The sequence below is a fragment of the Callithrix jacchus genome, chromosome 12 (assembly GCF_049354715.1).
Source record: "Callithrix jacchus isolate 240 chromosome 12, calJac240_pri, whole genome shotgun sequence".
Taxonomy (NCBI): domain Eukaryota; kingdom Metazoa; phylum Chordata; class Mammalia; order Primates; family Cebidae; genus Callithrix; species Callithrix jacchus.
Genome location: NC_133513.1, coordinates 9,655,768 through 9,670,690, shown reverse-complemented (window position 1 = coordinate 9,670,690; position 14,923 = coordinate 9,655,768). Strand labels below are relative to the sequence as shown.

General features: G+C 45.0%; 1 protein-coding gene and 1 long non-coding RNA gene across 2 annotated transcripts in view; one reads left to right on the top strand and one right to left on the bottom strand.

The window, feature by feature from the left end:
• Positions 1-14,923, bottom strand: part of RBFOX1 (RNA binding fox-1 homolog 1) — a 2,602,982-nt gene that overhangs the window by 290,689 nt on the left and 2,297,370 nt on the right.
• Positions 8,781-13,766, top strand: LOC144578569 (uncharacterized). Its single transcript, XR_013524580.1, has 3 exons — positions 8,781-8,924; positions 11,428-11,515; positions 12,787-13,766. It is a non-coding gene; the product is annotated as an uncharacterized LOC144578569 (long non-coding RNA).

Here is a 14,923-nt window from a genome sequence, read left to right as displayed (position 1 = left end):
TGAACAATCTTCTTTTTTACAATGTTAGTTCATATACCCACCTGCCTCCACCCTAATATGCTATGGCTGGGGTAAAACAAACTCTCTGCTATTTATTTGGGAGTACCACCAGGCCACAGTGGCATGTTACGTTACCACAAAAATTTGGGGCCAGGCCGAGGTATCTCACATCTGTAATCCCAGCAGTTCGGGAGGCCGAGGCAGGCAGACTGCTTGAGGCTAGAAGTCCAAGACCAGCCTAGGCAATATAAGAAAACACCAGCTACTTGAGAGGCTGAGGCGGGAGGATCACCTGAGCCCAGGAGGTGGAGGTTACTATGAGCTGTGATCTCACCACCGCACTCCAGCCTGGGTGACAGAATGAGACCCTGTCTCAAAAAAAAGAAAAAGATTTGTTTTATTTTTGTGGTTCAGAAAACCTGGAACCTTGACTATTAATACAAAGCAACCATTTTCTACGAGCTTTGGACCTGTCGCTGCTTCTCTTTTCCACTGATACGATTGTCACCTCCTCCTGAAACCCCATCCCAATTTGACAAGCAAGAAATCTGTAAATTTGGGGGTAGATGCTCGGGAAAGAGTATGCATGAGGAAAAGACACATCCATTGGCAATGCAGATACAGTCACAAATGAGGCAGCGCTTGCATGAATAGTACCTTTAAAACCGTTATTTAATCCAGCTAAAATTTATCTTCAGGAAAAACTGAGCAGCGCTGGGACTCAAGACATTTTGCATTTAAAACATGGATTAAAAGCTCTCCTCGTTGCCTTTCTTTAAGGGAGATATTTGCAAATCTCCTATCGACTTGCAAGGCTTGGAGATGGCAGGGATGAGGTGGATCATTCTGGGTTAAAAATCCTGCACAGACAAGAAGAATACAAATGATGTGTTTTCTTCTTAAAGTGAATGGATGTCTTTTCCTCCATCCAGAAGGAAAGGTGAGGCTGGATTTTTTAAAATCTGCCTTTCACAGTATTCTTTAGCCAGTACAGACTCATGACGTTCCGTGAAGAGAGGGACGTGAAGGTTCAAATCACTGTCACTTGAGAAAGGGTCACCAGGGCACGGTCATGTGACTCAGGTGATTTGCTCCTTCAACTGGATTTCTCGGGAGTTCAAGGTCTCCTGCCACGGGACGAGCGCAGCGCGAAGGCCTGCGTAAAGAAGACTTAAGCAGAAGGACAAGGCCATCTATTCACCAGCGCCAGCACCGTGCTCCTCTGCGCGCCCCGAGTGTGCACAGAGAGACCCAGCGTTGGCTCAACAGAACAGAGTGCAGTGGTTTCCGCTGAACTCCGCTCCACCACTGCCCTTCATTAAAGAGTCTCTACAAACAGGTGCTTCTCACAGGGCTGACTTCTGAAATGGCTTTCTTTTTATTCCCAGGGACACATCAAGAGCTGAAGTGTGGGATTCATGCAGTATAGATCAGTCGGCCATTGACAGAGCATCAGGCTTTGACAAGCTGCTTGGCGCGGTTGAAAGTCTAGGTTGGGCTTGGGCCCATCAAGGCTACGCTATTGAATTATTGACAGGCACTCACTGTGGTGTAAGGGGAGAACGAACCACAGCCTCAGCTCAATAAAGATGAAATGGAAACCCTCTCTGAAGCCGACTTTAGCACGTTAAAGGAGTTTTAATGGGCTGGTTTAAAATTCCGTAAGAGAATGCATTAGGCTGATTATATTTTCAATGGCTAAATGCAGGCACGCACACAGGTTTGGGATTCGGAGGGGTTTACAAATGAGTGGGGAGGCTGTCAGGAAGAATCATGCCCTTCTAAAGGAAGGCTGGAGTCCGTAGATGTTCCAGCCTGATCCTCAGAGCAGTTATTTTCCTGCCTTCTCTCCTTGATTTCCTTCTTCTGCCCTCCCAGGGCAGTGCTAAATGGCTAATCTGAATTTAAGAAAATGAACCTGTCTCACCATCCTGGTCACCTTAGACCCAGAGGACCCAAACCATGGACTGACATCCACAGTAGCACTTTATACCCCACTGCATCCCCTTCGCAACCTCCCTCCCCATCTCTGGCAAGAATAAGGTGTTTTCCTGTATCAGCATCTTATTCGAGAGAGGACATCAAGAACAGCATCTTATTCAAGAGAGGACACGAAGAACTCTCTGTAGCCACTGTCCCCTGGTTAGTAAATTAATATTAACCATTCTGATTTTTTCTTACATAATCTTTTCTTCTTTAAATTCCCACCTGCCAAGATTTACTTGTATTTTAATAGCTGATGTCAGACAAGCATCGCGGAGCAAGTCCCATCTCAGAACTATAATTTTAAATACAATGAGACGCGCATCAACTGTCGCATTGACATGCAGGGAATTATTCCACGTGGACTTTTAAAGTGCATCCTAAAAGCTTCAAAGACCCAGCACATTTTAAAAGAATTTAAATTGATGATCGCGGTGCGCTTTTTTTTTTTAAGCAATTTGTCTAATGTGACCCTATATTCATTTTTTTTTCCTGACTTTGCTTCCAATGGGCTGCTTCCTGTCAAGCTGCAGAAGAGGCCGACCAGCACATCTAAATCTGTGTTCACTGGCCTTCCACTAGATTATCTTTGCCACGTTGAGCAGTATACGGAAATCAAAGATGCTTCTCAGGGCTGCAGGAGTAGGCTAATCTCCAGACAAATATTTAGAAGGCAGCTTTGCCTACTCTGGCCTTAATCATTTCCAACTGATTTGACTTATTCTAATTACAGCCTTTATGTTATAAAAGCCATTTTTATGTTGCCAGGGAGCAGTTTCATCGCAAATACATGAAATTTTGCTGAGTTTCCATTCCCATGTTGATTATGGAAATGGTACTCTGCAGCTTGGCTCTAATTAGAAAAACACACTGCATGGAACGTCAACAATTTTTAACATTAATAACGCGCCAGCAGTGTCCTTTTGTCTCTTTTAACATCCTATCCACAGAGTCTGACACCAGAGAGCCTGTGATTTGCTCTGCGATGGAAGTAGGACTCATTTTCCCCAGGTTTGATGGACAAGCACTCCTCCCCTACCCTGAAAGTGGGAGCTGCCTGTTTGGAGAAGAAGGATACTAATTTAATGTAACAGAAAAGGGTGGGGGGCAAACATAATTTAATTCTAGCACAGTTGAGGACAGTACGTTTGTGATTATGAACTTGGAAAATTCTAGTGCAGTATCATAAAACACGTTAAATGGGCCTATAGCAAATCAGAGAGTATTGTGATGCATCTGCTCTGTGGCTTCTTTTTGGTGTCATGAGTTCTTTTTTTTTTTTTTTTTTTTTTTTTTTTTTTTTTTTTGAGACAGAGTCTTGCTCTGTTTCCAGGCGCCAGGCTGAGTGCAGCGGCACAATCTCAGCTCACTGCAACCTCCACCTCCAGGGTTCAAGAGGTTCTTCTACCTCAGCCTCCCGAGTAGCTGGAATTACAGGTGTGCACCACCATGCCTGGCTATTTTTTTTTCTTCTGTATTTTCAGTAGTGACGGGGTATCACCATGTTTGCCAGGCTGGTCTCAAACTCTTGACCTCAAGGGATCCATCCGCCTTGAATTCCCAAAGTGCTGGGATTACAGGTGTGAGCCACTGTACCTGGCTGAGATTTTAAACTATGTAAGAAAATCCCAGTAAGGAGACCAAATAATTTTCTAGATATCTCACTGAGACAGGAGGTTGGACACCAGGAGCCAGAGCTCAGGACGTCTCATCCTCAAAGATTCCTGAGTGACCCTGTGCAAATGCCTGATGGCCCAGAAGCAGCTAACCCAGGGCCAACCCTTTAACTTCATGGAGCTTCAGTTTATTCATCTTTAAAATGGGAAGACCTGTGCCTGTCCTGTAGAGTTGTTGGATGGATGAGGCATAATGCCTTGCTGTTACCCTGAGTTGTGAATCCGCAAGTCTCCCCCTGTGTTTGACAGTGATCTGATAGACACTGTCCAAATTTCACATATCCCTAACCTTTGAACAGGCAATTCCAGTTACGGAAAAATACATGACACACACTATATATGTTCAAATGTGTTTGTTCACGTTTGCTTACCATAGTACTCTGGGATACAATGAAAAAAGATGGAAAAACCGACTGGAAATAACATAAACATCCACCTGTAGGAAAGATGCTGTGATTCAATTTTGTTGTTGTTATTGTTTTTTTGAAACAGAGTTCTTTCTTGTTGCCCAGGCTGGAGTGCAATGACAGGATCTCGGCTCACTGCAACCCTGCCTCCTGGGTTCAAGGGATTCTCCTGCCTCAGGCTCTAGAGAAGCCGGGATTACAGGCAGGCACCACCACGCATGACTAATTTTTTTGTATTTTTAATAGAGATGGCGTTTATCTATGTTGGTCGGGCTGGTTTCAAACTCTGGACCTCAAATAATCTGCACACCTTGGCCTCCCAAAGTGCTGGGATTACAGGCATGAGCCATCGCACCCAGCCTGATTCATTGTTAAATGCAAAAAACAACAAACAAGCAGACAAAACCAATAAGAATAGAATGATTTCTATTAAAAAATATATGTATTACTCAGTCAAAAACAGGAGGCTGTAAACTGGAAATGTGCTTCCAATGTGTCCTCCAAAAAGGCTGTCTTGAGATACGCTCTCCTAAACAGAGTTGTTTATATATGTAGAGAGAAGGTTTCAGTATGTTCAGGAGGTTACACGCCCTGCCCTCCCTAGAAAAGTAGCTGAAGATCACAGTACAGAGAAAAGAAAAGAGGCTGCTATGTCATAAAAGGAATGACCTGCTGCAGTGATGTTTACGTCCCTCAACAAGTGCTGCCTGCCTTCGTCATTTCCATGGGGAAACACACACACACACACACACACACACACACACACACACACACACGCACGCGCACATGCATCTACCCCAGCAGACCAACCCCTACAGTTAAGATGCAACTTAGTGCATGTAGGAATGAACTTTTACTTTCTTTGAGACACGATGTGGCATTGCGGCTGTGATGTCTGCCTGGATGATGAAGTCCTTCAAAGAAAATTATTGATCCCTGCACCTGAATCCACCTGAAGGCCAGAACTCCCAGCTAAATAGCTTCGGGGACCAGGCACTTTTCCTGGTAGTGAAGCAAATTCTCCTTCAAGTTGGCTTGTAGTAGTTCATCTTGCATTTTCCACCTGATGGTCCTTAACGCAAGTCCTTCTGCTGAGAAGCCTCATGGATGTAGATGCTACTGCTTCAAGGAGCTGGAACCTAACACCTCACCCTTGGGTGTCAACTGCTCACAGTGATTTTCTTCCAAAGAGCACACTATGCAAAGAGAGGAAAAATGAGCTGCACTACGGTGGAGAAAGCGGACAGGCACTGCACTACGGTGGAGAAAGCGGACAGGCACCGCCTCAGCCAGATGATAAAGGTGGACATCAATGGTGGTAAGTCATTTTCATAATATGTACAGCTGACGTGATGAGATGCAAACAGCAGGCTGTCACTGTGGTCCCCCTCTCCATAACCCACAACTTCAATCTCATCACAGACAAACCCCTCAGTGGTAGGATGTGCTACGAAACACCTGCTTAGCAGCCAAAAAAAAAAAAAAAAAAGTCAAGGTCACAAAATACAAGGAAAGTCTAAGAAATAGTCACAGACCAGAAGGACATGACAATTAAATGGAATGTAAGATCTTGGAACAGCAAAGTAGACATTAGTTAATAATAATGTATCAATATTGGTTCAGTAGTTGCGATAAATGTACCATATCGATGTAAAATGTTAACAAGACAGCACTTTGGGAGGCCAAGGCAGGTGGATCACTTGAGGTCAGGAGTTCAAGACCAGCCTGGCCAACCTGGTGAAACTGGTAAAAATAGAAAAATGAGCCGGGCATGGTGGTGGGTGCCTGTAATCCCAGCTACTCAGGAAGCTGAGGCATGAGAATCACTTGAGCTTGGGAGGCAGGGGTTGCAGTGAGCTGAGATGGCACCACTGCATTCCAGCCTAGGTAATCAAGTGCAACTCAATCTCAAAAAACAAAAACAAACAAAAAACAGTTAACAAGAGGGCAAATTAGATACTAGGCAGATGGGAACTCTCTGGACTGTCTTTGCAACTGTTCTATAAATCTAAAACTATTCCAAAATAACATGTTTATTAAAAATACTAAACTATAGGGGTCCGTAGGGCCTCTGAAGGATGCAGTCCACTGACATGCTGGTCCTCATGTTTGGGCTTCTGTCTTATTTCCCAGGTCCATTCCTTGCTTCATCTCTTATTCTACCATGTCTGTAATCGTCTGAGCTCTTACCTGGTTAATGACACTTCTGTGCTCTCCAAAATCAGCCCCGATCTTTCTTCCTTTTCACCTGCTTTATGTCTTCTAGTATCTTTCTGATCATTCAGGCTTGACTCCTCCAAGAGCACTTTTCAACAGTATAAATTCTTCCCTCTCACCACTCTCATAAATACCCCGTCCGAAACTGCACGTATCTATTCAGCTTATAATTAATTGTCTAACATACCTACCACCCTTCTCTGAACTCCTTTGGAGATGGCCTCATCTACCTTTTCTCCCTGTCATTTGGCTTTGTTTATGGCACACACAGGTGTTAAATAAGTATTTTTAAAAAGGCTAGCTGGCTAGCTGTCCAGCTGGCTGGCTGGCTGGATGGATGGATGGATGGATGGATGGACAGTTGGATGACTGGATACTTAGATGGATGGGTGATTGGGTAGATGGGTAGTTGGGTGTATGAACACATGGATGGACAGAAGGATGGTAGAAGGGATGGATGAATTTTTCTATCTCTGATATTGTAGAAACTAAATTGATAATCTGTGTCCCAGACAACTCTTCAAACAGTTGAAGTCAGTGTGCTTCAGCTGTGTCACATGAACCTCTAAAGACCCAACTCAGATGCCTCCTCCTTCATGCAGTCTTTCAGCAAGACGTCACTGCACATTCATCTGGACTCCAACACAGCGCTATGCATGAATTCCCCTGTTTTGTATCTGCTCTACATGGGGCATTCATTTTCCCCTATTAGACTTGAAGTTCCTAAGAACAAAGGCCATGCCATCTCTCTATGATGACTTGGGGAGAACAAAACGAAGTAGTGAGAATTTCCTTTAGGGAGACTGTCAGGTCTCCATATGCAAGCCTGGAGCCCGAAAGTCTGAAGTCCTGCATGGCTTGGCTAATGTCTCCCACCCCCTGCCTGCATTTGCCATTGTCCCCGATGGCCCAGCAACCCCCTCTCCCAACCCTGCCTGCCATCTTAACTGTTCTTATGATAATGTAAATACCTCTCACCCAACCCTGCCATTGTAACTGAACTTGTGGTCACGTATACCCCTTGCCCTCTACCCCCCACCACTGTAACTGATCTTACTCTGCAACACCCTCGCCCCCCCGCAAAAAACTACCCAAACCTATAAAACCAACTCGTATCCCACTGCCCTTTGCTAATGCCCTTATCGGCCTTAGCCCACCTGCACCCAGGTGAATAAACAGCCATGCTGCTCACACGAAGCCTGTTTGGAAGGTCTCTGCATTCAAAGCGCGCATTTTTCAACACAGACTACTGCCTTTGTTGTGGAGAATGCCAATGTAAGAGCTTAGTCTTTGAATTAGAACCGGACCCTTACTCACCCTCTCTCCCCACTATTTATTTTTACTGAAAGAGGCGAGAAAATCTTTTTGTATACCAAAGATGCAAGACTTTAAAGACTGCCTCCTAGGAACTCCCAAGAGGAAAGAAGAGAGAATGGGCAAAGTTGAGTACTTGGTTGGGAGATTTCGATGGGCACACCAACCCCAACTACCCCACTTCCATAGCTGTTGAGAAAGAGTCCTGGGAAGACAAGACTACGTGGGAATTTTGCATGGTATCTGCTGGGGGCTGCCAGATAGACACTTCCTTCCCTGTTGCCCTCCACAGAAGCTGCAGAGAAGTCTTCCACACAGTTCACAAATGTCACCTGACACATTGAATTCTCTGGGGAAAACACCATAAGGCTGTTGATTCTGTGTTGTGATGGCCTGAAAACAAAGATGACCAGGAATGCAAATTCACAAGCGGGGAAGCAGCAGAGACAGACAGCAAAGGAGCAGTAGTTCCAGGAATCAACAGAATGCTTGGGGGAGATTCCACACATCACAGAAAAGGTGGTTCGCTGGAGTCTAGGACAGGGCTCCCAAACTATGGCCCAGAGGCCAGATTCACCCAACCATCTGTTTCTGTAAGTAAAGTTTTATTAGAACACGATTACCCCCATTTGTTTATGTATTGTCTGGGGCCGCTTTCACACTAAAATGGCAAAGCTGAGTAGCTGTGACAGAGACCAGATGGCCACAAGCTTAAAATTGTTACTATCTGGTCCTTTATAGAAAATGTTTGTGCATACCTGTTCTAAGACAAGAAATCCTATGTCTTTAAGGCACAATGCATCCTGAGTGACTGTCTCTCCAAGGAGCATTCGTAGAATTCACGAAATCATTCTCTTCTGGGATTAGGATCCCAAACTTTTCCGAGTAAAGACGAGTGGGGTAGTGGATCAGCCTTCTCTCTAGGAGTTATTTGTGCAGAGAATTTTACCAAAATCCCAAAGTTCAATTCTCTCCCAGCACTCTATCCCACCTTGGGAGACTCATCCCACCTTTAAGACAAGGATTCAAACTAAGAAAAGTCTGACATTTCCGCCCCAGACAAAAGCTCTGGCTGCCAGCAGGCACCCCTGCTGACCTGGCAATTTCTTTGATGACCAAAACAGTATGGGGGCATCCTGCGGGATCTGAGGACCCATCTGCCCCCACTGCTGCAAAGACAGAGTTCAGCAAAGGAGCAGTAGTTCCAGGAATCAACAGAATGCTTGGGGGAGATTCCACACATTTCAGAAAAGGTGGTTCGCTGGAGTCTAGGATTGGGCTCCCAAACTATGGCCCAGAGGCCAGATTCACCCAACCATCTGTTTCTGTAAGTAAAGTTTTATTAGAACACGATTACCCCCATTTGTTTATGTATTGTCTGGGGCTGCTTTCACACTAAAATGGCAAAGCTGAGTAGTTGTGCCGACTGGGCTGGGTGGAAGAGGACATTCCAGGTGCCACGGGCTGCCTACTGGTGGGAATGCCTGGAATCCTCTAATGAGTCCTCAGAGAAAACCGTCTGTTGTGTTAACCAGAAACAAACCCTTGCATCCTGTGAATTGGGTGGTGGGGTAAAGCTCTCGCTAATGGGGACCTAATTAGCTTAGCAATTAAGTGCTCTGCACCAGGGTAGCAGACTTCCTGGCCTCACATACTAGCTCTACCACTTAGCAACGTGGGTCTAAAGCAGGCCACTTAACCTCTCCATGTCTTTGTTCTGTCACAATTGCCAGAGGCTAAGGAGAAGATGGAATGGAGAGGGACAGCTTAATGAATATGGGGTTTCCTTTTGAGGTTATAAAAATGTTATGAAACTTGATACTGGTTGCATTAAATGTCACCAATGACAGATTTCAGGTTTTGTGTATTTTACCAGAATTATTTATTTTAATTAAAGACACATTAAGCAGGGCACAGTGGTGCAGTGGCTCATGCCAATAATCACAGCACTTTGGGAGGGCAAACAGGAAGGATCACTTGAGTTCAGGAGTTTGAGACCAGTCTCGGCAGCATAGCAAGACCCCATCTCTAAAAATAAAATAAAATTAAAAATGAACTGGGCATGGTGGCGCACACCTGTAGTCCCAGCTACTTGGGAGGCTGAGGTGGGAGGATTCCTTGAGCCAACAAGCGTAAGGCTGCAGTGAGCTCTATGATTGCACCACTGAGCTCCAGCCTGGCCAACAGAGTGAGACCGTCACTCAAAATAACAACAACAACAATAAGAAGACAAAAAAAATTAGGATCCCTTGTTAGAATTAAGGAAGGAATCAAATGAGATAGTCACATAAAATACTAGCACTTTGGGAGGCCGAGGCGGGTGGATAACAAGGTCAAGAGATTGAGACCATCCTGGTCAACATGGTGAAACCCCGTCTCTACTACAAATACAAAAAATTAGCTGGGCACGGTGGCACGTGCCTGTAATCCCAGCTACTCAGGAGGCTGAGGCAGGAGAACTGCCTGAACCCAGGAGGGAGAGGTTGCCCTGAGCCGAGATCGCGCCATTCCACTCCAGCCTGGGTAACAAGAGCGAAACTCCCACTCAAAAAAAAAAAAAAAATACTAGCACAGTGCACACACACCATAGATAACTAGTCAGTCTGGGTTTGAAGTTGTTGTTATGGAAAAGCTGATGCTGCCTGTGCCTTAGTAGAATGCCAGAGGATCAGGGTGGGCTTAGACTCCAGTCTGATGATTGTGAAAGCAAAACCACCACACGACACTGATTCAAGTACGTGTGCTTCTATTTATCTGAGTCTAATAGATGAACAAACTAATATTCTTTGGCACATCCCTACGCCCGGTTCTCTTCCAGTCATATCATACATACATTGTTTAATACGCAGGATAACCAAGCCCCCTTCCTACAAATAAGTATGCTTGGATTGTCAAATGTTAGTTAAGTGACTGGCACATAGCCATCCAGCTAGCAAGAGCGTCCAGGTTCCTATGTGGACCCTGGCCACTGAACTTGAAGTCCGATGTACTATTCCACACCGTGCTGGCAAATGTGGATGAAACACAGAATGACTGGGTACCATGTTTAATTAAAAGAAGGAAGTGGTTTCCAAATATTCTCAACAGTAAGATCCTGCAGCTTTGCTTTTGGGAATGGCTTAAACCACCACCACAACAAAACAATAAACGCTTTTCCTAACAGGGAATCACTATGAGTAAAGACAGGAGGCTGGAAGAGTTACTGTGGGCCAATGCAACATTATTTCTTCAAAAAGATCTGTTTAAATGTGCTAGATTAACGAAAAGTTCATTTGGCTGGCTTAGAGCCTTAGTGTCAAGGAAGTAGTACAAGTTTCTAAAAATCAATTCCTTCAGCCAATTTGTTTTGAGCATGTACTCTCTGTAAAGAATCATGTTAGGAGCTGGGGAAAAACTATGATGACAAATGGCCCTTGGCCAAGAGAAACTCAAATATCACAGGAAGAACGTTAAGTAGGTAAACGCAACACTGTAACATAATTTCCACAAAGGCAGATATCTTTGTGTATTCTGTTTACTGATACATTCTCCAGCTTCTAGAAGACTGTGCAACACACAGTGTATCTCAACAATTATTAGTTGGAGTAATGAAAAACAGAAAGGAAGAGTTTGATGTTAGGGAAATAAGAGGGTCTATGGAAGCACAGAAAGAAATATCTGAGTGATACTCTCCATGCCCTTTTCCCAGTGATAAAAATTGTAAATTCCCAAGGGAAAAGATGTAGTAACTACCATGGCCAAGTCCCATGATGGTTACATGGCAGCTTTTATGAGTTTCTCCCATCCTGTGTTCATCCATCTAATGACTGTTTTCTGCTCACCTACTCTAGGTCCCACTCTTCTAGGTACTGGACATATGAGAGGACAATATAGGTGGCTTCCTGCCTTCCTGAAGCTTACTGTGGACTCAAATTCAAGGTAAAATCATTGCAGACAGCTCTGAATGTGATGAAGGAAAGGTACAGGGTGTTGGCAGAGAGATTAAAAGCTGGCTGGGCAGGAACACTTTTGATGGGCCAGCCAGGGAAGGCTTCTCAGAGGACACGACACCTAAATCAACTGCTGATGAATGAGAAGGCGGTAAGGCAAGGAGAGGCAGGATGTCTTGTGCAAATTCCTTGAGATCCCAGAGTGCCTCAGCACAAAGCAGTAGCCAGCATGGCCGGGGATGGGTGAGCAGGGAAGGGTAACCAGAGAGCGATGTGCCCATGCCTCTGTTCACTGTGTTAGATATAGTGAACCTCAATTTTCTCATCAAAGAATCAGTATGTCAGTATGTGGAGCTCTCTTATTCTTTAATTCTCTATTTTATGGTTCCAGTTCCTTCTAGTTTCAGTAAACAATCTTTTCCACCAGTTCTAATCAGTAGTTCACATCTGTTCCCTCAGTCCCCTGCCCCATCCTGACTCATCCTGGTCACCTGCTCCAGTCACCTTCTCTGGTCACCTGTTTTGACCCCTGCCTACCTGATCTGACCTGCCCATAACCATCCGTCCTGCCAAACCACTGGCTTGTGGTCTAACCCCAGCCAATAGGAGAATGACACAGTAGTAGGGGCGACCTCCATCAGGCATAAGCACTTTGTCCAGGTGTGTGCTCCCCATTGTTCCATCTGTGAGCTGCACCCTTCTATAGAAGTAAATTGCCTTGCTGAGGAAATTTATATTTGAGTGCCACTTTTGTGGCATCGAAAATTCTACTTATAACAACTGGAAGGTATCCCCTCCAGTTGCCCTGGTTCACAAGATTATATTCATAGCGTCCACATCAGGGGATGTCAGGGAAGCCTTACTCTGCTCCATTTCTCTCCAGCTCTGGAACAGTGTCCTCTCTACCTCCACACCTTCATTTCCACAAGGCAGGTCACCTTTCCACCAGTGTGGGCATCTCACAGCAGAATCCTCCTATTGATTTTTTGCAGAGTGCCAGGCATTGTACTGTGCGGTATTTTATTATCTACGTGTGCAGAGGTGAATGGCATCACTCATTACTAACACAGCTGCTGCTGCTACTTCTACTACTGTTACCATTCTTTTTATTCCCATTATAAAATTGAGTCAGATGGAGTCTCAGAGAAGGGAAGTGAATTGTCCTCAAAGCCAAAAAAAAAACCAGAAACTCTCATATATGGGTGGATGAACATTCAAATATAAGTTGTCTGACTTCAATGTTTGGTCTTTGCTTATTAGATACAAACTCTCTGGTGAGGCGCAGTGGCTCATACCTGTAAGCCCAGCACTATGGGAGGCCAAGGCACGTGGATCACCTGAGGTCAAGAGTTCGAGACTAGCCTGGCTGACATGGCAAAACCCTGTCTCTACTAAAAATAAAAATAAAGCCAGGTGTGGTGACGTGTGCCTGTAATCCCAGCTACTCAGGAGGCTGAGGCACAAGAATCACTTGAACCCCAGAAACGGAGGATGCGGTGAGCTGAGATCATGCCATTGCACTCCAGCCTGGGAAACAGAGCAAAACTTCGTCTAAAAAATAAAGACAATAATTCTCATAGGTCAAATGTATCTCATACAAGACTTCATTCAATAAAAATATTGACTGTGCAATGACTATATGCCAATGACAATACTAGGTGTTGGAGACACTAAATGAATAAAAGGGATTCCTGAGTTCAAGGAGAAAGACACGTAAGCACTATCATGCAACATGGTACATCCATCACATAAGAACATGTAAGGAGTTCAGATCTGGCAGAAACGACAAATGCAGCTGGGACCTCTCGGAGGGGACAATACTGGAGCCATAACTTAAAAGACAGGTACGAACTTTTAGGATGAGCAAATAGGAGGGAGGAACATGCTTGGGATGTAAAAAGATATTTGATGTGGAGGCACTGAGTATGTTCAAGAATCAGTTAAATTAAGGCTATGCACAGTGGCTGAGCACAAGGCAGGCAGATCACCTGCGGTCGGGGGTTCGAAACCAACGTGGGCAACATGGTCAAACCCCATCTCTGCTAAAAATATGAAAATTAACTGGGCCTGGTAGCACATGCCTATAGCCCCAGCTACTCGGGAGGCTGTGGCACAAGAATCACTTGAACCCAGAGGGTGGAGGTTGCAGTGAGCTGAGATTGAGCCACTGCACTCCAGCCTGGGAAACAGAGAGAGACTCCATCTCAAAAAAGAAAAAAAAGAAAAGAAAAAAAAGAAAAGGAAGAAACAGTTAAATTACCTTGTGCAGGGGATGAGAGAGAAAAGAATGGCCTGATGTCTCAGACCTTGGTTAGAGATTTGGGACTTTCTCTTGCAGTGGGAGAGCTATACGCAGTAGTTAAGCAAGGCAGTGGAGGGTACATTTCACATTTTTGCAAAGACCAAGCCTGTCCCACTTCAGCAGTGGCTCTCAAAATGGGGTTCTCAGACCAGCAGCATCAGCATCTCTTGGAAATTTGTTAGAATGCAAGTTCCCTGGTCCCACCCTATATTCTACAGAATCAAAACTCAGAGGTTTTAACAAGTCCTCCAAAAATGCTGATGCACACTCACCTATGATAACCAAGGACCCCCTGACCCACAGCCTGCCTTGCCTCTGCTTACACTCCTGTAACTGTAGCCTCGTGTCTCCAGACTGCTTCACTCTAGCTTCTAACCCAAGATACAGTCCCGTTGCTATTTTCAGGTCCTTCTAGAGGACAGATAAAATAGGCAACATGTCACACTCCTTTCTTGTGTCAACCCACAATTTCCAGGCCCAAGACAGTCAGTCACACAGCACAGCACGCCCCTAATTTTGCTGGGGGACCCTCTCTCTGGGTGTATCTATATGATTTGAGGAACAACATGCTTTCTCCCTCTCCTTCCTGATTTTCCTAGCTGCAGGCTGGAGAGTCAGATAACCACGCTGCTCAGTAACTCATGCTGTTGCTTGAAAACTATCATTAGCTAAGAGCTGGGCTAATGCATTCAGAGGTGGTGAGTTAATAGGAAAACAGGCCCAATTCGGCAGCCTGTGCCCATGGTGCCCCCAGAGCTGGGTGTTAAGTGGTGACTGGCAACTCCCCTCTAATCACCTCTTGTTAGCTGCAACTATAGGCAAATTGCTAGCAAGGATTAAGCGGGGAGACGATGCCAGGATCACTGTCAGGCAGAAAAAAGACTCAATTTGTAGAGCAATCATGAGTCTGTAATCACTTCTTTAAGAGCTCTTTGCGGCTGTGCTTGCTTCTGGAAGGTGTAGACCCTGCCTAGGCGAGGGTGGGCCAGGAGCCTGCACGCTGGCATCTTCCTGAGCATATTAAAATGATTATTCCCCTAAACGAGATAAGCCTTTCTATTAATAGCGCTTTGCCTCAACGGGTCTCTCCCGAAT